A 27,499-nucleotide genomic window follows, 5' to 3' on the forward strand; every position below is an offset into this window, starting at 1 on the left:
TTCTTTCAATTTTGATTTCATTTTGGTGACTCTACCATGATTTATATGAAAGGCCTTTTTCCTCACCTAACAATGATTGGCATACATGGAAAATCTCTTAACTCTACCCATTTCAGTGAATTTCATTTATCATTAAAGGCATATCCTTATAGAACCATAATATCATCTAACTTTAAATATTTTTCATGGAGGAACACACATCCTTTCTAGGTGATTGAGTTTACTTTTTCAAGGAAAGAATTGATTTGCTTTTAACACAATGAATCCTTCCCACCCCTTCACATAAAAGCCTCTGATTGATAGCTATAGGGAAATAATTTGGAGCAAACATTATAAAAGTATTATGTCCATTAAACATAAATCTCTATTACCATCCCACCTCTTTCACTCAAATATATCATAAACTACAAGCTTGCAAATGTGCTTATCAAAAGAGTGGTTAAAGAGGAAGCATGGGAAATACAAGTAAACTCGTAGGGGCTATGAACGCTCGCTGGTAGCGGGACTAGGCTTGTATGGCATACAAGACAACTTTTTCTAAGTATTGTTCAGGCTCCCTAGCAACAAAGCGATATCCGAGACAATCATAAAATGGATATATGCTTTATCAAAAACTCCTATCTCTACCTTCTTCTATTATTATATGAGGTAGTTTTAAAACAATTTTTCCCAAATTTGGATTCATGAATTTTACTCGAATCTGTTTTGAGTACTTATTTTTACAAACTCATATTACTTAATCTATTTATGTGAGACCTATGGAAATGTTTTATTGGAGTAGCATGATCCGGATTATCCACAGTATTATGTTTCTTATGTCGACGTTTCCAACCCCAAAGGGGGTCCATCCTCAGGACCAAATTCTTGATAGAATATGAATGATTATTATGAGAGAAAAATCTTCCAACCAGAGTATAAACACAAAACCTAGAAATTTTTATATATATAAGCCGACCTATGAATTTTTATTTATTTATTTATTTTATTTTAATTTTAATTACTTTTGTCTATTAATAATTCTAATTTTAATTATTTTAATCATTTGTTTTGATTAATTGTTAATTTAATCATTAATCATTTATAACTATTTAATTTATGAGATAGGTTTATATAATCTATTTTATTTTATTCCATTAATTATAGTTTTATTGTTTTTAATTAATTTTATTATTCCATTATTACTTTTAAACCTATTAATCTGAGATCTAATTATTTTTATTAATATAATTAATTAATAAATTAATATAATTAATTAACAAATTAATTAATTATATTTTGTTTGATTAATTAATTAATTAATCTTATTTAATTTTAATTTTATTTATTATTACATATATTTAGTTATTATTTTTTTTATTTTTTTTTGGGAACTAAGCTTCTAAAGGTCTGGAGGGATTTTTCTGTCTAATCAAGGGAAGCTAATTTCCACTAATCTCACTCGCATTGTCCCTGTTAAGGCTCTGAGGAAGCTTCATAATTTCAATCGCCTCCTTGATTTTTCTCTTTTGATAATGCTTCTCCCTTGCAATGATTCTGGCGTCTTCTAAACACACATGATGTTTGGTCTTGGATGAGTGTTCTGCAAGGGCTGATGTACGAGATCTCCCATTCTTAATATCATCTCCGTGCTCTTTGAGTCTTATTTTCAGAGATCGACATGTTTCACCAATATAACTCTTGCCACATCAGCAATCAATCTTGTACACACCCTTAAGTTGTTGATGATCTACGTTATCCTTAATTGACCTCATCATTTTCCTAATTGTTCCACCTGTTGTAAATTGAGTGTTTATGTCTTTCTTTTTAAAAAAATTTGCAATTTTATCTGTAATCCCGTGGATGAATGGGAGGTAAACTTTACCACAATTTCCTTCCTTGTTTTTCTGGGGACTCTTAGAGAGGACCTTATCTTGGGCTCTTTTTATGGCTTTCTTAATACTAAACTCCTTGTATCCTAGGTTTATGAAAACAGAGGTTAAGTGTTCAATTTCTTCATTTAGGTGATTAGAGTCAGAAATTCTGAGAGCCCTAACAGCTATAGTGTTTAAAACGCCAAATTTTTGCGATGGTGAAATAGGCCGATCTCTAAAAATAAGACTCAAAGAGCACGGAGCTGATATTAAGAATGGGAGATCCCGTACATCAGCCCTTGCAAAACACTCATCCAAGGCCAAACATCATGTGTGTTTAGAAGAAGCCAGAATCATTGCAAGGGAGGAGCATTATCAAAAGAGAAAAATCAGGGAGGCGATTGAAATTATGAAGCTTCCTCAGAACCTCAACAGGGACAATGGGAGTGAAATTAGTGGAAATTGGCTTCCCCTGATTAGACAAAAAAATCCCTCCAAACCTTTAGAAGCTTAGTTCCAAAAATAATAATAATAATAATAATAAATAAATAAATAAATATATGTAATAATAAATAAAATTAAAATTAAATAAGATTAATTAATTTATTATATTAATTAATAAAATAATTTATCAGATTAATTAATTAATTAATTATATTAATTAATTTATGAATTAATTGATATAATTGATTAATTAATTGATTAAATGACTTAATTTATTAATTAATTATATTAATAAAAATAAAAGTTAATTAAAATAACTAGATCTCAGATTATTAGGTTTAAAAGTAATAATGGAATAATAAAATTAATTAAAAACAATAAAACTATAATTAATGGAATAAAATAAAATATATTATATAAACTTATCTCATAACTTAAACAGTTATAAAGGATTAATGATTAAATTAACAATTAATCAAAACAAATGATTAAAATAATTAAAATTAGAATTACTAATAAACAAAAGTAATTAAAATAAAAATAAAATAAAATAAATAAATAAAAATTCATAGGTCGGCTTATATATATAAAAATTTCTAGGTTTTGTATTTATACTCTGGTCAGAATATTCTTCTCTCATAATAATCATTCATATTCTATCAAGGATTTGGGCCTGAGGATGGACCCCCTTTGGGGTTCGAAACGTCGACATAAGAAACATAATACTGTGGATAATTCGGATCATGCTACTCCAAAAAACTACCACAGAAGCCTAAAGTCTAACAAATCTTTTATTGTTAGCGGTTTCTTGAACTCTATTATTTTTAACCTTTGGGTAAATTAAAGTTCATTATCTTTAACTATAGATAACTAGATCTTCCCAATGTGTCACCATTGTTGTAGGGAAAACCCAACACCCCCCTTTTTTGACTTATTGACTTAAATAATGGGGATTCTTTCTATAAATTTTTAGGTAAGCATCTTTTACGATTTTCATTTGAGTTCCTTGTCTTACAATTTTATCATTTTGTCATTTTCATCGGATTTATGTTTTGATTATTTCATTGAATCCAACTTTTCCCTAGCTTTCCATCGATACTTGTTCCGACTGATTTGGTCAACCAGTTTGTAAATGGCACTCCTTTGAAATTTGATCATTTTCTTGTCTGGACTAAAAATGTAAATAAATGTATAATATTTAAATTTTTGTAACTAATTGAGTTCAATAGTCATTCATTGTAAATATTTATTTTTAATTAATTTTTATTAATTCTTACATTTTTCACTAATGATCTTATAAAATGACCCAACTAAATTGTACAATAAATGAAAACATGTTTTTGAATCTTGGTAATTTACTCTAATTTGTTATTTTAAAACAAATTGTCAAACCCAAAACCCCAAAATTGCAAAGTGGCTATAGCTCAATCTGTAAGATTGTTAATTCATGTGGGCCCCACTTTACCTCCCTTCTCCTCCTTCTAAATAAATTTGCGATAAAAAAAATTTGCAATTGCGAAATAGCGATATCATAATATCTCATATCGCAATATCACCAATCGCCTCGATTGATTGATTTGTGATGTTGTGATTGGTTTTTATTTGATAGTTAGAAAAAAAAAAAAATTAAAATAAGCTTTTGGTTCACTCCTTATTCCTCCCATACCTCTACCTCACTCACCTCCTTGTCACTCCACCTTAGTGTCCACTCACCTCCATTCCTTATCACTCCATACTCTCCACCCACACTAATACGTGACTTATAAAGAAACTTTCTATTTTCAATATATATATATATATATATATAATTTTTATATAATACAATTACAAAATTAATATAATAGTATTTTAGTAAATAATTAATTTATATTTTTATATTAATTAATTTTTTTAAATAATTAATAATTAATTTAGTTTAATTTTTCATTGTAATTAAATTGTATATTTAATTAATAAAACAATCAATTAATAGTTAATTTACAATTAAATTTTAATTTATATTTTTAATTAAATTTGTAAAATAATTTATATTAATATCATTATTAAAATTAATTAGCATTAATTATATAAATAACTATAATCTAATTTAGGAATAGAATTTACTTTAAAATTCTGATTTTTTAGCCCAGGCAACAGAATTTCCAGAATTTTGTTAGATTTGACATATCAACTTCAGAGACTCATAGATTAAGTTTTACTTGGCCAAATGAGGTCCAAGATAGCTCATTGGAAATATAAAATTATGGATAGTATTTATAAGGTGGTTTCATTTCCATATTTTACCATTTATTGGGTCTAAAATCCAACAAAAGATTAGGCTATGAATTTTTAACAAAATCAATATTTGAGTTTTATGTTTTGCATTTTCATTTGCCCAAGCCTCTTTTGAATGAAAATCCATTTGTCAATGATATCCTTGGCCAATTAAATCATCACAAGCATTAATAGAAAGCTAAAATTTCCTTTTCAATTATTTATTTAGTTGAATTTGATTAGATTTATTTTAATTCCAGATTTGGCATTGTGATTTTATTTTTGCATTTTAATTTTGTTTTGATTTCTTTTTGCAAGACAACATTTGAAGGGATGAAGAGAAAAGAAACTCAATTAATGAGAAGGCTCCAATAATAGAAGAATGGATTTTTGAGCCAATGAAAATTGATTAAAAATATATTTTCTTCAACAAACTTTCATATTTTAAACTCCGTTGTAAATATTATAAATAGCAGATTGTAGAATGTAATAAGGGCTTCTCTCCTCTGCAATTCCGGAATTCTAAAAGCACTTCTGTAATAGGGATTTACAGTTGTAGGTGGGAGGAAACAATGTAAAATTTGAAATGGGAACTATAAACTCAAAATGGCAACTATGGCCAAGAAACCCCAAAAAAACATAAAAAACAGTGCTGAAAACAAAAAGTGTGTTTATTGGAATGATGGTTTTTTTTTTAGGGTCAATTTTGAACATGTTTTAAAAATGGTAGTGAAAACAATTATTTCGTGTAAAAATTGTGCAAAAAACACCGTGAATACGAAAAGTGTTCATACTAGAATGATGGCTGTTTTTAGGGTCAATTTTCAACATTTTTAAAAAATGTTAGTAAAACCGAATTTTTATGTGCAAAAAAACAACTATTTTTGAAGAAAAAAACACACTAATGTTTTTGGTAGAATAACATTTTTCTTTCCGAAGTATAATTTCAACATGTTTTTGTAATGACGATAAATATAAAATAATGGGCTCTAAAACACATTAAAATTCTATTAGCTTTCATCAATGTTGTTAAACAAATAAAAACATCACACTAAAGATCGCTAAAATTCTAATTGTTTTCAACCACAACATTAAAGATACAAAAAAAATTGGAAATTTTTCAATCATACAATTAAAAAACCATGACATTATGAACAATTTACATGACTAAATTAATCAAAATGTCATTATTTGTAGATTGAATGAAACATACATTATATCTCTAATTTATTGTTGCATTGTAGATATTCTAAACAATAAAAATCATCATAATTAAAACATATAATCCAACAACATAAAAATTACTCATAACTTCTGATTTAACACCATATGGAAATCAAAAATTTTATTTCAAGATATGATGCAAACATTAGTTATATAAATTGTCTTAGACAATTATTCAAAATCTCTCATATTTTCTTGCACACCATCAGAATTCACATCTCCGGATGAATGACTAGAGGTAGATGAAGATGTTCCATATTCTTCCCTTTCATCAACTAGTACCCCATTTGAGTCCACATGCATGCCCACCATTTCATGTTTCAAAATTCTTCTAGATCTATGACTGGTTTCAACAGTCCCATCTCAACACTGTTCCTTCTCGTAAAAACCTTTTCAGAATATCTATCATCTTGGAGTGAAGAGTTCCTCTCTTTATTAAATTGAAGTCATAAATAAGTATGTCAACATCCTCCAATTTTAAGAGGTCTGTTCGGTGACGATTTATATTTATACCTTTTATTTTTCTCTTTCCGCCATTTTTTATCAACTACGACCTTTGGATTATACACACCATTGAATGGGTGTATATTTGTGGCATACCAATGTACTTCAACACTTGCAACATCTTCATTTTTTTTAAATACCTTTATAACCTTAGCAACCCAAAATGGATAGCCATTGGGATCTCCATCTGCTAGCACTGCGATCATGCAACCCTCCTTAATATCCTATACTGAACCCTTGTAAAGGTCTTCCATGGCTTCACGTTGTGCATGGGATCTTCTGGAACTAATATACATCTTTCTTTCCTTTGCCTGTGAAGAATTAATAATACCTTAAGATTGTTGTTGTTCAATAATGTTTCTTTCCTCATGTTCATTTGACACATTTGTTAGCCAAATAAATGGGTTTTTCAAAGGTATATCTTCATTTGTTATTCTTGAAATGATATCACATTGATTATTGAAAAATGACTCCCACCAAACTGAAGTAGCAATGTCAAAGTACTCATATGTATATCTAATACATTTTAAAATTTCTTCTAGACAATCAGAATAATTAATCTCTCTATTCTATTTGTGTGCATTATGAACTTCACCAATTGATTGTAATAACAATATATTTGATGCAAATATTGGATGACCTGGAATGAACTTCAAAAATTCCAAACCTGATGACAGTGCCCATTCTAGGTAGTTGAATACTTCTTGCCCCATATTAGTGTTTTCCCATCATTTTTTTCATACGAAATTGATGTTGGAAGCTAATGTCATTAATTTATTCAATGCATTTCTCCTCACCATGCGATCCCAGAATAAACCTTTGCATGTCAAGAGTTTCTTCCAACACATCAGAAGTAGGCTTTGGCATGCATGATTTCCTAATACATTCAATTAATGATGGCAAGCTCCCAACTTCATTCCTCCTCAATGTGACTGAAAAACGACTGAACATCTAATCAATATAGTCATGGGTGTGCGCAACAAGAAGGAAACCAACCTTTACCTTCTGAAAATTTTTCAATTCTACAAGCATGTTTAGATATCCAAAAACAACCTGATTTTTGTTTTCACGGCAAGTTTTGTCGAATTGTAGATACAAAACTTCAAGAAGATTACTAGATCAATGAGAAAGAACATCATGAATTATGGTTATTGTCATATTTGCATCATTATGAATATTTGGAGCTCTAAAGTACACCCTTGGAACCATTTTCTCATTGAATACCATACAACCGACCAAGTGATACTGAAGAAAATTTTCCTCCTGTAAATTTTTCGGGTGTGCGAACAAAATGTGGTAAAAGTGTTTTCTTCTGGTCCATACCATCAATTATCAAACCCAAATATTTATTAGGATTATCGTAACACTTCTTTCGATGCTTGTACAACTTTTTCCTTTCACTTATTTGTTGTTTGTGATGCTCCTGAAGTTCTTTGACAATGGAATCTACACAAAATAAAAGAAATCCATTAAGAAATACGTTTTCATAGTTGATGACTATAAAATTTTAAAAAGTAAAGTTATGAACGCTTACCTCTTTCTAACCCTTCACATTTATCCCTTTTTTACTTAAGAGAACACATGTACTACAAATCCCTATCCTCGCCTTCTTAGGACTACGGGCATTGTTGAATTCTTTCTTCCATACCTTCACAAAATATTGATAGGTAATAAATCGATCATGTCCCTCAAAACCTTTTGCATATTCTTTGTATAAGTTGTAGATTTATTGTCTTGAAAAATTATCTAGAATATGTATTGTCTCTCTATTTGGCATACACTCTCTATGCTTTGAAAATAAATATTTCATCCATGATATTGCAGTATTTGATAATGGCCCAAACTGTCATTTATGACATACTTCTGAATAAAATGTGGGATCCTTTTCCAAATTTTCTTAGATTCTTGAGAGACGAAAATTACCCATCGAATGAAACATTTTGAAAGCCTTTCTACAAATAAATAAAGACCCAATATGATCATCATAACCTGACAATATAAATTGCATGCACCCAACTAAATATGAATTTTGCATGCTTTTATTCATTAACAAATATCTCTTCCTTTGCTCTAATGCAAACTTGAAATCCATGTTTCAAGCAATCTTTTTTACAACATTCACTTGAAATGAGAGTGCTAATAGAACTTTTTCTCATCATGTATTCTTCTCTACCCCTTGTATAAAGAGAATATCTTGGATTGATATGACAACATATGCTCCTACTCGTCAATACAATATTTTCTGGCAACATCTCCATCATTGGATCATCATTTGTATAAGCAGTTTAATTATCATTCTGAGGAATGTTATCCTCACTATGATCAGTTATTCTTTTGAAATATTGACCCTCGCTCGACCCCCCACCACACCCTACCCCACCCAATTGGGCCACCGGGAGCATGATCGGGCCTACCACGCCCATTGCGGACGTAGTGGGTAAATTTTTCCCACAAAATTTTTTTATTTCTTAAAAATAATTAAATTTCGTTAAACTTATTTGATTTTAAAATTTGCACAGCAGAAAAATTAACTAACCTTTCAGAAACGTGATAATCCTCCGTTGAATATGTTGTTGATAACAATGTAGCTCCTCCACAAATTCACTCCAATTATTTTAACGAACCTTGGAAAACCTTGATGTGATGTGAAGAATAGTGATCATGAAATTTATTATATAGGGGAAATTACAGAATTGTTTTACCATACGGTTAATGTGGGATTAATTTGTTTTTATAAATTTTAACATGTACATTTTGTTATGGTGATATAGGAAACTATGATAAAGCAAACACTACAGAATTGTTTTACAGCATGGTAAATATGGGACTAATTTGTTTTAGAAGGTATAATAAAAATTAAAAAAGATAGTCAATTGTCTAGAAAATATTATATAGTTTAAGTAATAAATTAATTTAGGGAAAATATTTAGTTCACAATTTTAATTTAAAATATTTATTTCATAGGAAAATTTTAGTTAAAATTTCTCAAAAATTGTAGAAGAGAATAATGGAAGGAAATACATGAAATGAAATTTTTGGAGGGAAAGATTTTGGCAAAAAATTTTGGAGGGAAATTTTCATTCTTTAAGCTATATATTATCATTATGAGGGTCTGCATTTGTATCATTCAACCTCTTCTATTTGAAAGGCATGCATTCTTTCGATAGTGAAGTTTCGCTTTGTGAAGCATCAACGTCTTTGTCGCATAACAACTATATTCATATTGATGAATATAACAAAAATTCTTTGACTATGAATAGAGAGTCAATTCTTCCACTTAGTCCTAATTCTAAGGACTATGAGAGCAACACTGATGAAAGATGGGATGAATAATTTCAAATAAATAAAGAGTCACAGGTTCCACTTAGTCCTAATCCTATGGATTATGAGTGAAACAGTGATGAAGAGCATGATGAAGAATTTCAAAAGAAAGGAGTGTCACGGTGTCCACTTAGTCCTAATCCTATAGACTATGAGAGTAGCAATGATGAAGAGCATGATGACGAATTCCAAAATAATGGAGTGCCAAGGTGTCCACTTAGTCCTAATCCTATGGGCTATGAGAGCAACAGTGATGAAGAGCATGAAGATGAATTTCAAAAGAATGGGGTGTCATGGTATCCACTTAGTAATAATCCTATGGACTATGAGAGAAATAGTGATGAAAAGCATGATGAAGAATTTCAACTAAATAGAGTGTCACAGTGTCCACTTAGTCCTAATACTAGGGACTATGAAAGCAGCAATGATGAAGAACATGATGAAGAATTTCAAAAGAATGAAGTGTCACGGTGTCCACTTAGTCCTAATCCTATGAACTATGAGGGCAACAATGATGAAGAGCATGATGAAGAATTTCAAATGAATAGAGTGTCGGAGTGTCCACTTAGTCCTAATCCTATGGACTATGAAAGCAACAATGATGAAGAAAATGATGAAGAATTTCAAATGAATAGAGTGTCATGGTGTCCACTTAGTCCTAATCCTATGGACTATTAGAGAAACAGTGATGAAGAACATGATGAAGATTTTAAAATAAATAAAGTGTCGCAGTTTCCACTTAGTCCTAATCCTAAGGACTATGAGAGTAGCAGTGATGAAGGACAGGATGAAGCACTTAGTCCAAATCCTAAGGACTATGATAGTAGCAATAACAAAGGATAGGATGTAGAATTTTCATTAAGTAAATAATCACATTTTCATCGTAGTCCTAATCCTATGGACTATGAGAGCAACATTGGCAATGCACATGAGGAAGAATATCGAATAAACATCAAGTCAAATTTTCCATTTCGTCCTAATTCTAAGGACTATGATAGTAGCACTGAAGAAGGGGGGTCGGTTGTTGGGCCACCAGGGTGGGGTAGGGGGCTAGGCCCAACTGTCGGCCCGGGTGGCCGGCCGATTTCCGAGGTGGGGCAACAGGGCATTGTATTTTTAAAATTTTTTATTTTTATTTATTTATTTATTTTTAAATTGTTATGTTTTACAAAATTAATTATCATTATCGTTTTGTTTGTTAGTTTAAGTTATGATTTTTTTGTAATTTACTGATTTATATATCTGTCCTTTCTTTTAGGAAAATGTTATCAAAGAATATTTCTATGAATCTCTCTGGACCAAAGATTGTTAAAGGTGGATATTCAAAAAACACTATTGAACTAAGCAAACCTGAGCTAATAGCTACTAATATTTCAAGTGCTTAAAACCATAAGAAGATGATTTTATACTGGAAGAAATAAAAAAAAAGTGAAACTTCTAGCAAATGTCTGGTATGTGAAAAAAAGAGAAAGCCAAGATGTGTAGATATATCTATATGTTGATATACCTAATGATAATGGAATTTATGAGGTGCTGGGAAAGGTCATAGACATGTGTTCAGTACCGAACAGTGAAGTTGTTTACATACTTACAAAACTGCCCAAGTCACACGAAAGGATTAAATATCAGTTATTATATTCATTGTATAACACAAGAGAGGTATCTACAAAGTTGTGTAAACAAATTGTAAATTAGATAACACAAAATATCGTAAGTATTGTTATTTATATTTGTGTTTTGGGTTGTTGTAACTGTCTCGTTATATTTTTATAACTTTGTTTTTATTGACATATGATAGTTTGTTTGGCAGCATTTTGTTGAAAGTGTTTCAATTATGTTAGGAATCATTCATTTCATAGAGCATGATATTATGAAATTTGTCAGTAGTTTCTACTCAGTATCAGAAGAAGATATGGCAAACAAGCAAAAGGTCATAATTCATGATGCTACAAAACTACATCCAAGGGATCAGAAAAAAATGCCTCTAGTGGATAAATCTAGCAAATATAGATAGATTACTTTTGAAGATGAGGAATTTGAAACTTACACTGAAGAATATGTTGTCGTTACTGAGGATGACATTGGAACTGATGTTAGAAAGGAGAAGAGCCGTAAAAAACCAAAAGTAACAATGCCCAAGAATAAATCTATTCTAGTTAATGCTGAGAATGTTATGAGAAAGAAAAGTAAAGTTGAATGTTCTCAAGTAGTCATTACCAATCGTGAAGATCATAGTGAAACTCCAAAAGAAAGCAGAGAAATCATTACACCATGAGATGATTTAGAGGATGGCATTATTAAAACAAAAGAAAATGCCACTCAACAAAACTTGACAAAGAGAAACTTAATTGAGGGTAGTCATACATTTCAACTCAATGTGAGACAACTCTATAAGGAAAGTGAAGGACAACTTAAATATCAAATTAGAAAGCTGCACCACATACATGTTCACAACTTAGAGACATTGATGAGGTACAATCCATATTCTCATGTGACTAATTATGTGCTTATTATTAATCCAGTTCAAGTTCCCAACAAAGAAGCGTTTGATAAGTCAAAATGTTTTGAATACAATTATTATGTGCTTGGGGGGAACCATCTTGTAGAAGCTCAAAGACAATTTATAGAGGAATATCCCAATAACCCACATTTTGAAACAATGAAATGTATCATTTATGCAGGTTTATCAGATACATAAGCAAAATTAGTGGCATGGGATCATAATTCAGATAATGAATATAGGATGTCTATGACTTTCATCCAAATGGTTGGATTTATTCATAATTAATTTGAATAAAATTTTGGAGGGGATAAGATAAATGTTACTATAGATTTCCGAAAGGAATGTTGTATGGAAATAGGCTATCAAATTGAGGAGAAAATCAATTCAAAATGCGACAAAGTAAATATTTATTTATTCAGAGGTATTGATAACATTTTCTAGTTGACATTTATAATTGGAGAGATATGGGAATTGATTAATGGTATTTTTAGCATGTGGGAGAACATTGGCATTAAAAACCAAAAGGTTAAAAGGTATAAACCATTGATATGTAGCAACAGTAAATCAGGTCCTGAAATGAAGCAAGTTCCAGAAGATATGACTATCACACATTGGAGAGCATTGCAAGGAGTGAAGGATGAAAAAATTGTCAAAGTAATATTATCTCGTGTGAGGTCAGGGGAATTATCATTGGAGGAAACGTTTGAGGAATTTCAAAAGTAAGTTTGTTGAATTATTTTTACTTATTTCTAGATTATAATTTTCTTTTAAATATAACATATTATTCTCGATAGTATTTGTTATACATATCATTATATTAACTTTTTTACTTTATCTATGTAGTCACAAAGTTTACATGAAAATACAAGAACAAATGGTTAAATTGTTGAATGAAGATAGTTGGGATGATGTTGTACGCAACTATCCAGATTCAAGTTCTACATCAACATTAAAAAACAATATCTTGCATTTAAAAAGGTATGTTGATTTATACATTCATTTTTATTCATCTGTATACTATTTTTATTTTATAACTTACACATATATTTGTTTGTTTTATTAAAGATAAGGAAGGATGCAAATGGAGCACCAGATAGTTTCAGAACCTTTATTGAAAAAATTAAGATCGAAAGACTGAAGAAGCAACGTCTTAAGAATGTTGAACTTGATCCAACTCTTACTCATTTCATTTGGAATGGGCTTGACACTATTCAATATCAAGTAATACAAGGCGACTGTGAAGACATTGCTAAACTCATACCTAAAAGGGATTATGCCCTAGTTATTGCAAATATTCCCCATGGTTTCAATATTCCAAACATTGACTATGATAGTGACCTTATACTTATCAAGCTCTTAGTAAAGTGGTTGCGGGATTTCTAGAAGTCACATCATCACCATTGTGGAGATTTGTGATATTTCATTGAGACACACAATTGGCAATGTCATTGTGAAGTTTCAAGGGGAAAACAAACTCAAGAATGCAGCTTACATGGTAAGGCGTTGAAAATGTATATTTGATTAATGTTAAAAAATCATTTAAGTACAATTTAATTGAACTTTTACTATTTCATGTTACAGGGAAAAGTCAAATCTTATTAACTGTGAAGATCAACAATTTATAAATTATTGTGAGTTCATCCATATTGATAGTTGGGAAAAAGATGATAGCTATATGTCTATGATTTTTAATCGGGTAGATGGAAAAAGTCATAGCCAAGAACTGGCTTATGATGTTGTTGTGAGAAAGCTAACATATGAAGACAAAGAAGAAAAAGGAGAGATAGTTAACATTTATAAAAAACCACAGTTATTGATTAACTATCTTATAGACATATTTTCAAATGAAGGATATTGGGCTTTGGATTTATTTTCTGGCTCAGGTAAGTTTTATTATATGAAATTGAATTTCGATATCTTCTTTCTTAATTTATATGTCATTGTACTAATTTACTTCATTATTTCTTTTGTGCTTGATAATTAGGTACAACACTAGCATGTTGCCTTCAAAAATGAAGAAATTGCATTTCCATTGAAAAAGATCCAATACAGTGCAATTTTATTCAACAAAGAATTAATACTATTCAAATTCTTCCAGATGCAATGCAAGAAATTGGGTTGAAGAAAGGGGACTTTAGTGAATCACATGTGGAAAAAAAGCAAAAGGAACCTCAACTACCATTACATGGAATGTTTGGAAAAGCATACATTGGGAGATTTGCAAACATCAAATATCCATTAGACGAGGAAATTGAGCAAAATGAAGCAGAAAATATTATGGAAGAAGACAATAATAAAACTCTAGAGGATGAAGACTTAGGATTACATGATATTGTTGATTAAATTTAAGTTATGCTTGGAAATCAAGCTCATTTTTTGTAACTATTAATCAGTTATACTTGTAATGTTTTCACTTTAACATTTTATGAGAAGAATAAGCATTTAATTAATGTTGTTATGTATTGAATATTTGTATTATATGATTTTCGCATTAATTTTTATATTAATCATTATTTTTTGAAAAAAATTGTGATTATTATTATTATTTTGACATGAAATTCATTAAAAAAAATAAAAAATACTATTATTTAACCATTTTTAGTTAAAAAATTTCTATAAAAATTATGATTTTTACATGTCATTTCTAGCAAAAAATTATCAAAATGTGTAATTTTTTAGTTATATTTATGTTGAAAATGGTTATTTTTATGTCAATTGTTAAAAATTATTGTTTTTTAGAGACAAAAAGATAGAAAAGAGAGATCAATGCCTTATAATTCAGCCTCCTCGAGGGGCCAACCTCCTTTACATTACATAAATGAACAATTCTTGGATGATACAATGAAAAAACCTCCTTTCTATATATAGGAGTCTAAGGGGTCACAATATAATCAGAGTCGACATAATAATAATAATGTAAGGGAACAATACTAACAATAGTGGGCTTCTATGGGGCACAATAGTAACAATATGGGCACTACATGGGTATATCAATATAATAAAGGGGTTGTACTAATAACAATAAGGGGTTACACTAGTAGTATAGGGGCCTAACATGCCCCTCTCCTTCAAAAAGTGTTGTCCTAAATGCTTGAGTAGTTCTTGATGCTTCTATATAAAATTCTTGTCCTCCCATGTGGAATCTTCAGTGGTTAAGTTCTTCTACTTGATGAGATACTCTGAAATTGATCGATTTCGTAGCTATCGGGTTCTTGTTTTTGTGACTGCTCTAGGTTCCAATATGATTTTTCCTTCCTCTTCCAGTTTTGGCAATATTGTTTGAATAGGTATCTTTTGAAACTTTTGAATGAGTGTCGATACTTCTTCGTCCTTCTTCCATTCATCCCTTGCTTCGTTTATCCAATCTGGTTGAATAATAGAAATAGCACAAAACAATGCTTCCACAGCCTCATCCTTTCTTGAGAGTGCATTTGTAACAAAATTTTGCTTTCCTTTTCTATAGATGATGTCAAAGTCATAACACAACATATTTGTGACCCATTTTTTTTGTTCTTCTAAAGATAATAGTTGTTCTAAAAAGTATTTAAGACTATCATGATCCATTTTTACCTTGAAGTGCCTTCCCATTCGATAAGGTCGCCATTTCTTAAGTGCATATAGTATTGCCAACATTTCCTTCTCATAAATAGCTTGCTTGAGATGTAGCAATAAAAGTACCCAATCACCTACATCAAAACATTTTTCTCTAAGATGTTGATATACTTATTGTTTCATTTGATTTTGCACCAAAGTAGTGTTATCCTTTAAAAGTTGGAGAACTTGTTGTTGATGCTCGATGTGATATTTCACTGCTTGAACCTTTTTCTTCTTGATAGGTCCTTCTATCTTTAGAGTTTGATTAGTGGTAATTTCTTCCAATGAATTATAAAATATGGTTGGATTCATTTCTTCTTTCTCGATGTGATCTTTCACTTCTTGCACCTTTTTCTTCTTGATATGTCCCTCTATCTTGAGAGGTTGAGGAGTGGTAATTCTTACCAATGCTTTACAAGATATGGTCTGATTCATTTTTTCTTTCTCCGGGGTTGGGTCCTGGCATATATCCTCTTCTTTCGATGTTTCTTGATCCTTTTCTTCCTCCTCTTCATACTCTATATAAAATAATTTCTTCTCAACACACTTATGATCTTTAGTGCATTTTCTATCACAATTGTAACAAAGCCCTTTTTCTCTTTTTTCTTCCAATTGTTGTGGTGTAACCCTTGTAGGTTGTGGAACGCTAGGAGAGACAACACTTCCATCTTAGTTGTGAGGGGTAGACTTCCTTGTTGCCATAATTTTACTTTCCACTATGTAACAAAGCCCTTTTACTCTTTCCAATTGTTGCGGTGTTGCTCTAAAGAAGGTGATGCTCTTTGTATCCTCATAATGTGCTATCATTTCCTCCGTGAAAATTGACCACGTAACAAGTTTCTTACGAGAACAAAGCCCTTTATACCATAAAAATTGATCTAGTTCTAAATATGAATATGCAATACATACCTTTTGTAACAGTGGTACACCATGTAGATCAAAATATTGCTCCATCTGAAGTATCCAATTTACCAGTTCCTTGCCATCGAACTTCCTCATCTTACTTTTTCTTGATTTTAAGAGCTCAATCTTGAAACAACTGTAACTTTCTACTTTCATATCTTTAAGTTCTAAAATTACGACTTGTAGTAGCCCTCTGCGTCCTCTTTCCAGTGCCACTATTCTTATCCAAATTGGATTTTCCAAGGAAGAGTTATGCCAAATCTCCCACAATGACCTGATTATAGACTAGTTTAGTAGAGTGAACTTGTACGATGTGCCACGTGTCATTGTTTCGACCTTTGACTCTAAAAAAATATATAAGAAACTACAGTCCGTCCTCTTTCTGTACCTTCTTATGAAATTTCAGTCTGATGCTCAGAGAGAAAGTTATGACTATTTTCCCCAGGTCACCTGTTTGGAATGTAATTTAGGAGTTTGCAAAAAGACCAACTTCCTCAGATCATATCTCCACAAATATACTACTAAAAGCCCTGAAATTTGGATCCAAGGTTCAGTGCAATTTCGTCTCAAATGGGTTTTTTTTTTGCTTCTGAAACGTCGCAGAAAACAAGTTATAGAAAAAATTCCATGATGACCTATTTGGAGCAGAAAAACCCTAGAATCCAAAGCTCTAATACCAAATGTTATGAAACCAGCTTACAAAAAAATAGGAAAGAGAGATCAACGCCTTAGAATTCAGCCTCTTTGAGGGGGCAACCTCCTTTACATTACATAAATGAGCAATTCTTGGATGATACAAATGAAAAGACCCCCTTTCTATATATAGGAGTCTAAGGGGTCATAATATAATCAGAGTTGACATAACAATAATAATTTAAGGGCACAATACTAAAAATAATGAGCTTCTATGGGGCACAATAGTAACAATATGGGCACTACATGGGTACACCAATATAATAAAGGGGTTGTACTAATAACAATAAGGGGTTACACTAGTAGTGTAGAGGCCTAACAAATACAGTGCAATTTTATTCAACAAGGAATTAATACTCTTCAATTTCTTCCAAATGCAATGCAAGAAATTGGGTTGAAGAAAGGGGACTTTAGTGAATCACATGTGGAAAAAAAGGAAAAGAAACCTCAACCACCATTACATGGAATGTTTGGAAAGGCATACATTGGGAGATTTGCAGATATCAAAGATCCATTGGAAGAGGAAAATGAGCAAAATGAAGCAGAAAATATTATTGAAGAAGACAATAATGAAACTCTAGAAGATGAAGACTTTGCATTACATGATATTATTAATTAAATTTAAGTTATGCTTGGAAATCAAGCTCATTTTTTGTAACTATTAATTACTTATACTTGTAATGTTTTGACTTTGACATTTTATGAGAAGAATAAGCATTCAATTAATGTTTTTTTTTTTTGAAGCAAATGTCGATCCTTCTATTTCATTAAATCAAAAGAAGAATTACAAAATGTACAAAAACTCGATACTTTACAAGAAGACCGGAAAAGAGAAGTTGACGTGGAAAGGCTACAAGAGCCCCCACCCACAAGGGAAGTTCCGTACAGCTACATTCCCCAAAGCCAACCAACAAGCACAGACATCCCCAATCACGTGAAACCCACACCCCGCAAAAGAGGGAAAATATGCGCCAAATAAGCGTGATGAATGAAGCCCACCTGGCCCCACAAAACCAAACGATCTATCCCTACCGTTGATCCTGGCTACTGGATCCAACGGCCAGGAATCATATCGCACATCCGAACATGTCTGAAAGATAATGTGCAATCAAGGGTGGTTTTCAAGTCAATCCCTCGGCCACGTGTAGCAATCCCAATGGGATCGCTCCCAAAACTAAAAAACCACAAACCGCTCATGAGATGAGCGATCACCGGAGAGCCGACTCGGGCGTGGTTTTCAGACATGAAAGCTGGAAGGGGGAGAATACTAGCAGCTGGAAAACCAATTCTCATTTTCTATCTGTTCTTTCCACAGCGCCTATCCCTGATACTGAGCTTGTTTGAGAAATGACCCCGTAAATTGTCTTCCGAGAACCTGGGGACCCCATTCACCTAACTCCGGTAGAGTGTGAGACATAACCTGGCTTGCCTTTCTACCATATGCATTCAGATAGGATGAGAAAAAACTGGTCAGATAAATCAATTCATACTTGTTATCCGGGTCCGATAACGAAACATTTCTCTGTCTTCTGTGGCTTGTTCATCGCAGAGAGCCTTTAAACGGTTTTGAGGAATCTCCTGCCACTTGTTTGCCATCCCACAATCTATGCTGTTCACCCCTTGGTTGGCCAGAAGGTCCGCTAGTTTATTGGCCGAACGTCGAACATGGTTGAAACTCATCGTTCGAAGCCTCTGAAAGGTGAACATGGATTCTTTGGTAAACCAGGATTAGTTTCCAGTGATTAGATACTTTCTCCAGCCGAGTACCATAATTAATTCTTTTCATAGAGTTAATGGTAATCTCTGAGTCCGCTTCAACAATGACGTTTGAGCAATGGTTCTGGATCAGAAACTCTAGACATTGTTCTAGAGCCATTAATTCTGCCATATTATTTGTGGCTCTGCCAAGATGATAGTGGAAGATAAAAATAATTCTACCCTCTTCATCTCTTAAAACTCCTCCAAAACCAGCTGTTCCCGGGTTGCCTTTTGAAGCCCCATCAATGTTGTATTTCAGATAACCTTTCGGTGGAGGTTGCCAGAACTCCTTCCCTATATCCATTGTTGTGTCCTTTCTGATTAGACCTTGGGGAATAATCTCTTTCATTCCCAATTGTCTGAGAATTCTCAGCTCAGACAAAGAGGGAGGATTTTTGGGGAGATTGCGAACTGTGGTACTAACTGTCTCCCGAAGCTGTTTCAGGATCAGATCAAATAGACAGTGTGTGGTGGATTTTTCATTTTTGAAAATCCTTTTATTCCTTTCTTTCCAAACATTCCAGATAATAAAGCTTGGCATGAAGGCCCAGGCCAGATTAATGAACTCATTCTCCGAATAGTTAGCTCTCCAATTGTTTAGGGTATTAGTGATACTACTTTTGTCCCTATCTGACTGATGGAAAATGGAAGAGAAGGAATCCCATAACCAGGTAGTATAAGAGCAGCTGTTAAGAATGTGCTCCATATTCTCCTCCTGCTCTTCACAAAGCTGGCATCTGGAAGGCCCCATAACACCCCTTTTTCTAATGTTGTCCCAAGTTAAAATTTTCTTATGATGAACCAACCACATGAAAAGCTTGATTTTCATCCAACCTTGGTGCTTCCAGAGGAGCTGCCATGTCATGTCTGGAACACTGGAATCAAGCCCAAGAAGAATACTTTTGGCTTCCTTAAGATTAAAGTTTCCTTTATTGTTATTGCCCCATCTCAATTGATCCTACCCCTCTGTAACTAAAATCATCCTTTGTTTACGCAATCTCCCAAGAGCCTCGGCCTTAATTTTAACAGGGCTATCATCTTTGCAATCAATTTTTCTCCAGCTTCTCCATTTTCCAAAGGTCTGAGCAAGATCCCAGAAATCCTTGACTTTGTTTAACCCTTGGTGGTCTGTTTCCTACTTGAGACTAACAAAATCCTCTATTAACAGTGTTGGTTCTTGCTGCCACTTGTCTTCCCAAAAGAGTGCAAGATCTCCTGCTCTGATTTCCCAGAAGCTATCATTTTGAACTAGGCTTTTGTTTTCCCAGGCTCTATTCTAGATATGAGAACCTTTTACATTACCAGACATTCTTATGAGATCCTTAGTGTTCCAAGAGCTGGTGTATTTCTCTTTCTAGATTCTTGCCCACTGTGCTTTAGGCTCTTGAACCCAGCGCCACCAAAGCTTGGCTCCTAGGACTTTATTAAGAATCTCCTGATCATCCAAGCCTAGTCCCCCCTGTCTCTTGGGTTTACAAATTTTGTCCTACGAGACCAGGGCTCATTTCTTCTTAGTTTCTTCCTTACCCCAAAGGAAATCTCTTTGAATGCTCCTGAATCGCTCTAAAACACATTTGGGAGCTAGGAGGGAAGATAACATGAAAACCGGGATAGATTGTAGGACTGCCTTTGTCAGAACCAACCTGCCTGCCAGGTTCAAGAACCCAAAGGTCCAACTTTTGACTTTGTCTTACAATTTATTAAGCACCAGTTTCCAGATATTTTTGTGCATTGGTCTACCCGTGAGAGGAATTCCCAAATACTTTGTGGGGAGGGAATCCCTTTAGAAGCCCAGAATTCTTGAAATGTTTCTTTGAATAGCAATGTTAGTGTTTAAGAAGAAGATTTTTTATTTATAAAGATTGACTTCCATACCTATAACCAAGGCAAATTCCTTCAGGATTTGATTGTAGGCTGAAGCTTCTTTAACTATGGGGAGCCCTTGCAGCATGGTATCATCTACAAATTGTTGGTGAGTCAGAGCTTGACCATTCTCAGATAATTGAAGACCTTTGATTTTTCCCATTGCCTTGGCATGCTTAATAGATCTGCCAAGTCCCTCCATCATAAGAATGAAAAGAAAGGGAGAGAGTGGGTCTCCCTACCTGAGGCCTCTAGAAGGAATGAAGAGCTTTGAGGGAGAGCCATTCACCAAAATTGAAAAGCTGGAAGAGGTCACCAGAGCCATGACCCATTGGATCCAATTGTGGTCGAACCCAAAAGTAGTGAGAACCTTTTTGATGTAGATCCAATTAACTTTGTCATAGGCTTTGGCTATATCCAATTGCATGATCATCCCTGCCTGTTTTTTACTGGTAAGCGTGTGGACCACCTCATGGGCTTGAATAATGTTATTTAAGATTTTTCTACCCTCCACATAACCTGATTGTTCCTCTGAAACTAAAGAAGGAAGGAGAGGTTTAAGTCTATTAGCCACTACCTTGGAAATTATCTTGTAAACCACATTGCATAAAGCTATGGGTCTGAAATTGTCTACAGTTTGAGCTGATTCCTGTTTGGGGATCAGGGAGATGAAGGAGGTGTTGAGGGCTTTCAGGATCGTTTTGTTGGACCTGGAATCCTCCACCACTTCTAGAATATCCTGTTTGACAATATGCCAACAAGCTTTAAAGAAATCCACATTGAAACCATCCGGCCTTGGTGCTTTGCAGTTCTTCATGTCTTTGAGAACCTTGCTGACTTCCTCTTCAATAACAGGTCTGTTGAGGTTAAAGTTGTCCTCTCTGGACACCAACTTAGGGATATGTCTTGCAATTTCTTTGATGGAATGTTCCCTGTCTAGATTGTTTTCACGGGTGATGTTTCGGAAATACTGAACAAGCACGACTTCAATATTCTTATGGGTGTTCTGGAGTTGTCCATTCTCATCCTTTATTATAGAGATTTTGTTGTATGCTCTATTAGCCATAGTGGATCTGTGGAAGAATCTTGTATTTCGCTCTCCTTCCTTGAGCCATTGAACCCTAGACTTCTGCCTCCAGAATGTTTCCTCTTGTTTGCATAAATTATCCCATTCTTGGTGATGCTTATCAGCCTGATCACTTTTGACTTTGTCAAAGTTGTCTTTTATCAGATCCTGGTTGAGTTCCTGTAATTTGATTTCCAATGATCTTTTGTTCACAAAAATGTTACCAAAATCCTTTTTGTTCCACTCTTTTAGCCTGAACTTGACATGCTTTAGTCTTTTATGAAGGAGGTACATTTTTGAGCCCTGGAATTGCAAGTCCTCTGACCACCATTTTTCAATGTTGCTGATGAAATCTGGGTGGGAGAGCCAAATATTCTCGAATCTGAAGGGCTTGTTCCTAGGAGAAATCAAACCCTTGATTTCCAGTTGAATCGACCAGTGGTCGGAACCTCCAAAGGGAAGGACTATTGCTGTTATTTCTTTATCTATAAGCAAAAGCTCCTCTGATATCATGAACCTGTCCAATTTAGAGGCTACCTATGCCTCACCTCCTCTTTTATTTTTCCAGGTAAAAAGGCCATTGCTTAGGTATGAATCAACCAATTTCATTTCATCTGAGAAAGTCTGGAACTTTAAGGAGTCTTTGTTGAGTGCTCTGGTGGGTCCTTTTTTTTCCGAAAGAGATTTGATCATATTAAAGTCTCCTCCCATGATCCAAGGAATCCCAGCCTGTCTATTCCTGAGATCAATAAGGGATTATAACAATTTGAGTTTGTCATCTATTCTTTGAGGACCATAAACATTTGTGACCAGGAAGGTTTTAGAATCCCCCACTGGTTGAATGACCACTGATAAGTAGTTTCTAGATGCTTCTGCATCTGTTATACTGATTTTCTTTGGATTCCAAAGAGTTAGAATACCTCCCACTATGTTTTCAGCTTTAACCTCTAGGAACTCAAATCTATTGAGCCATTTGCTGTGAATTTGTTTTATTTTTTGGATGGAACATTTCATTTCTTGGATGAAGATAACATCTGGCATTTCCTGTTTCATTCTATGACTAAGCATTCTTTGTTTTCTTTTACTACCTAGACCTCTGATATTCCATGATGTGAGCTTCATATTTAAATATTTGTAAATGAGTAACTGGTTAGGTCTTTCATCTTACCTGAGTCTATCATTAACTTTCCACACTCCATCAAGAGGTCCTTCTGCTTTTTCCTGCCCCTCTTCTTTCCTGCATTTCTGGTCGCTAATCCTGGAGTAGATTTCATTATTTTCACTCCTCTGTAATCCTACTTTTCCATGGTTTTTCCTTTATCTAATCCTCTTTCCTAAGTTTTCCATAAGAATAGTTGCTGAATTTTGTTGCAGTCTTCTTGGGGTAGTGAGTCTATCCCTCCCGTGGATCCCTGCATCAAGAACCCTTCCAGATCTAGATGTTCCTTATCTAGAATTTCCTGAAGTTCATGATCTTCCAGATCTGTTTCACTCTGGGTCATTTCCTGATCCATCTCTAGTTCTATTTCACTCATTATAGTTTCTTTCTTATTATCCGTCTCTTGTGTTGGGTAGCAGTCTTCTTTCATTTCTATTTCCTTTTCATTAGGGTCGTCCTCCATAGATTGGTCTTCATTTTCCATTTCTACATTCTCTTCCATTATGTGATACCTATTTTCACTGACCTTTTGTCCCTCATTACGAAGTTTCCTTGGTCCCTTTTTGTTGCCTTTTCCTCTACTTGTAACTTTCTGGAAGCTATCTGTGTCCTTCATTTCCTTAGGTTTGCCCTTGTTTTCTGCTTGACTAAGAGGGCAATCTCTGAACAAGTGTCCATGTTCATGGCATTTACGACATCTAAATGGGATATGCTCATAATCTACGGTTTTCACCCATTCCTCATCAAAAACGTCCAGGATGAATTCATCTGGAAGAGCTCCTAATAGATCCATTTCTACACAGATCCTTGCATAGGAAGTGTATTTACCTCTTCTTGTGGCTTCCGAAGCTTTGACAAAACTTCCTAGTTTGTTGCCAATGGAAACAAGCGATTCAGTTTACCAATAATCAAGGGGTAGAGAATAGAACCTTATCCAGACCAGTACCGAAGTGAAAGTTTCCCGCTCTGGAACAAAGTTCATCTTCCAAGCCCTCATATAGAGGCCAACTGCGACATAAACATAGGGTCCTCCTTCAAATATTTTGTCTTTGTCTTCGATGTTTGTGAACACCACAGTGAAAATCCCTTTGACCCAAGATGAAGGTCTATGCTTCCTTTGGGTTTCCAGTGATACTTGATCCATAACTGTAAAGCCTTTTCCGTGGGCCATAGTCTCATAAACTTATAGATTATAGCATAGGTCCCCATCTGTGTGCCTGCAGTGCAGGATCATTTAACACTACTCTAGGAGTAATCTCCATTTTGGGTTTGCACGGTCCCTTTTGTTTATTGTTCCTTGTGCCCTGGCTTTTGTCTTCTTCCTCCTTGTCTTTAGTGCTGACATTTTCCTTGGGCCTGCCCCCGTCTGTCTCCTTTTCATTATTACTCTTTTCCTCTTCCACAGAATCTCTGACTTTGCCCAAAGGGGACTTGCCTTTACTGGCAACAACGCTTTTATAGGGGGGAGGTGAGCTCCCTCCTCTACGTTCCTCCATTAGGAGTAGGTGTTGAACTTCTTCGAAACCCTGGCTGCGCGTTCTTCTCGGCTTCTCCACTCCCGCTCCCTTCCCTGTGCTTTCGTCAAGTATGATTTCAGTTCTTGTCACCAGCGTTCAATTAATGTTGTTATGTATTCAATATTTGTATGATATGATTTTCACATTAATTTTTATGTTAATCATTATTTTTTGAAAAAAACAGTGATTATTATTATTTTTTTGACATGAAATTCATTAAAAAAAAAAAAAAAAAACTATTATTTAACCATTTTTAGTTAAAATTTTCCTATAAAAATTGTGATTTTGACATGTCATTTCTAGCAAAAAATTATCAAAATGTGTAATTTTTTAGTTATATTTATGTTGAAAATGGTTATTTTTATGTCAATTGTTAAAAATTATTTTTTTTTAGAGACAATTATTTCATGTGAATTGAAAAATTAATTAACGATGTATAAATATGTAGAATATTGAAACTTCAAAATATTGACCTCCTTTAAATATGCAAAAAATAAAAATCTCACTACAAAAAAATAAAAAAATAAAAACAAAAAAAATATGAAGAAGAAGACCACTTCAAAAATTGTTAAAGTTAGAAAATAATTATCTACATTTCATACATTATAAAATTTAATGTCAAAAAATAGGTCTTTTAAAAAAAGGGCCTAATGTAGAATCACCACTTTTTTAAATCAACATGCAAATCACTAACATTCTAAAATGTAATGTACATAAAAAAAAAAAAAAATAAATAAATAAATAAATAAAAATAAAAATAAAAAAAATTAAAGTGCCAAAAACTATGCTCTAAAAAAATATGTGTACTCTGCATCACCCCTTTTCAAAATCGGGTCGCTTTTTTGCTATATCTAGGAAATGGATAACAATATCAGTTCATGTTTCAAAGTTTACATTGTTAGGAGTGAAAATATCAAATCTGGGAATCATTAAGGATTTTTCTTTTGAATTTTGAATTATATGCGATGGGCAGAGTTTGCACTTCTACAGCTCTTGTTGTAACAACAAAAATTCAAGCAATGTAAAGGAATATTGGAGACTAGAGTGAGAGAAATGGATTCAATAAATTGGTATTTATAATACTACTATTTTGAATACTAGTTTCAATTTATGATGGCAGGAATGTGACATTTCATTCATATTTTTGCACTTTTTTTGGTATGAGTAATTTGTCTTAATCATATGTTATTATGCATCTCTACTCTTATGGGTTTAATTCTAATTTCTAGGTAACTATTTACTCATAAATCTTTTTTTTTAATGTAGATTTAACAAATAGTAATATGTTGTGAACTTCTTCCTCATATTGTTGTTTAATTATTCTAATTATTGACTAAACTACCAATATCATTTTTGTGAACTTATTCCTAAATGTTGTTGGTTGATTATTTCCATCAAGAGGTCTCTTAATAGAATGTGACTTGCTATTCATAATGTCAGTTAATTGAACTACTTCTTTAGCTTGATATTTATCATAAGCCAAACATATTTAAATCCCAATCATTTAAATATCTTTCTCTCGGTTGAGTTAGATCTATATCTACCTAATTGAGATATGATTAGGATTTAGTTCCTTTTTCTTGCATTTTATAATAATTTTGCATTTAGATTAATTCTACATTTCTTAAAGTCCTCTTCATAAAGAGTCAAACTTTAGTTGTGGCTTGGCTTAGCCCCAAATCAGTGTAAGGATCACTTTCTTGCCTGATCAGAAAGAGGGTTGATCTGATGTCTCTTCTCCATTGGTGGATGAAATTCATATTGTAAGCCATTTTTGAGATCGAGAGAAAGTAACTGGACCTAGCTGAACCAGTCAGAACCACCATTCTAAATGGAAAAGGAGCTTATTTAAGGTCTAGACCGAGGGTCATCCCCCATGTTGTTGCAGTAAATTTCGAGGCTTCTACAGAAGGATACCCAATTGTGTATACGGTGGGGTGGGGCTTGGTTATGCAAGATAACACCCTGGCTTCGTTTCCAGAAATCAATTGCCAAATAGAAGTTCTGTGAAATCCAATGGTTCATTATGACCATTCAATGAAGTAACATTATGTTTCATATATCTCTCTGACAAGACATGAATCGGGGCTTTTTGTTGTGGTACTGAAGCCATAAGTGTGACGAGTCTGTAGAAAAATATCCTTGCAACTTACTAGACCAGTCTTTGCTGAGAAATAGACCATATGCTTCTGGGATTTCCATGATCACAATGTTAATGCATTGGTGAACACGTTTTTCGGACAATAACTAGACGATCACATCCCTGAGTTCACCAATGGTTGGTACACATGTTTGGTTAAGTTGGATGATCTGTGTAGTTGTACTGATCCATTGTGAATTGATCTAATTAGAAATGGAGAGTGGCATGACATTGGCTGATGTGCTAGAGTCAACCAAACAGTGGTGGACATTGAAGTTGATTATTCCGAATAATATCAAAAATGGTGGTCAAAGCGAGTTTGCTTCTTCAATGCAAAGCGCATTGAGTACAGATGCGAGTGATCCGAGAGACTTGCTTGGTCCCTTTATCGAAGAGGAAACATTGTTTGTGGAGGTGTGCCCCAGTGCACGCAAAATAATATCTCGCTAACCCATGAGTTAGGTAAGCTCGTACAGAGAAATGTTTGCATAGGAATTCTTCATATCTTCAACAATATTGTAGTCCAAAGAGGGAAGACTCACTGAGTTGTCTGGGGGGAGATTTGTGTTTGCATTTTCCAGTGGAGTGTTTTGCAGTTTTTTGCTCATGAACATATCTTTCCTTGTATTTGTCTTCCCAGACTTGTTTTGTGTTTTCTATGTTGAGGATGTCAGTGGATCAATTGTTTTGAGCAGTTGTTTGAATTT

This window comes from Pinus tabuliformis, chromosome 4_2 (assembly GCF_031772625.1).
Source record: "Pinus tabuliformis cultivar Carrire ecotype Pingquan chromosome 4_2, CPIR1, whole genome shotgun sequence".
NCBI lineage: Eukaryota > Viridiplantae > Streptophyta > Pinopsida > Pinales > Pinaceae > Pinus > Pinus tabuliformis.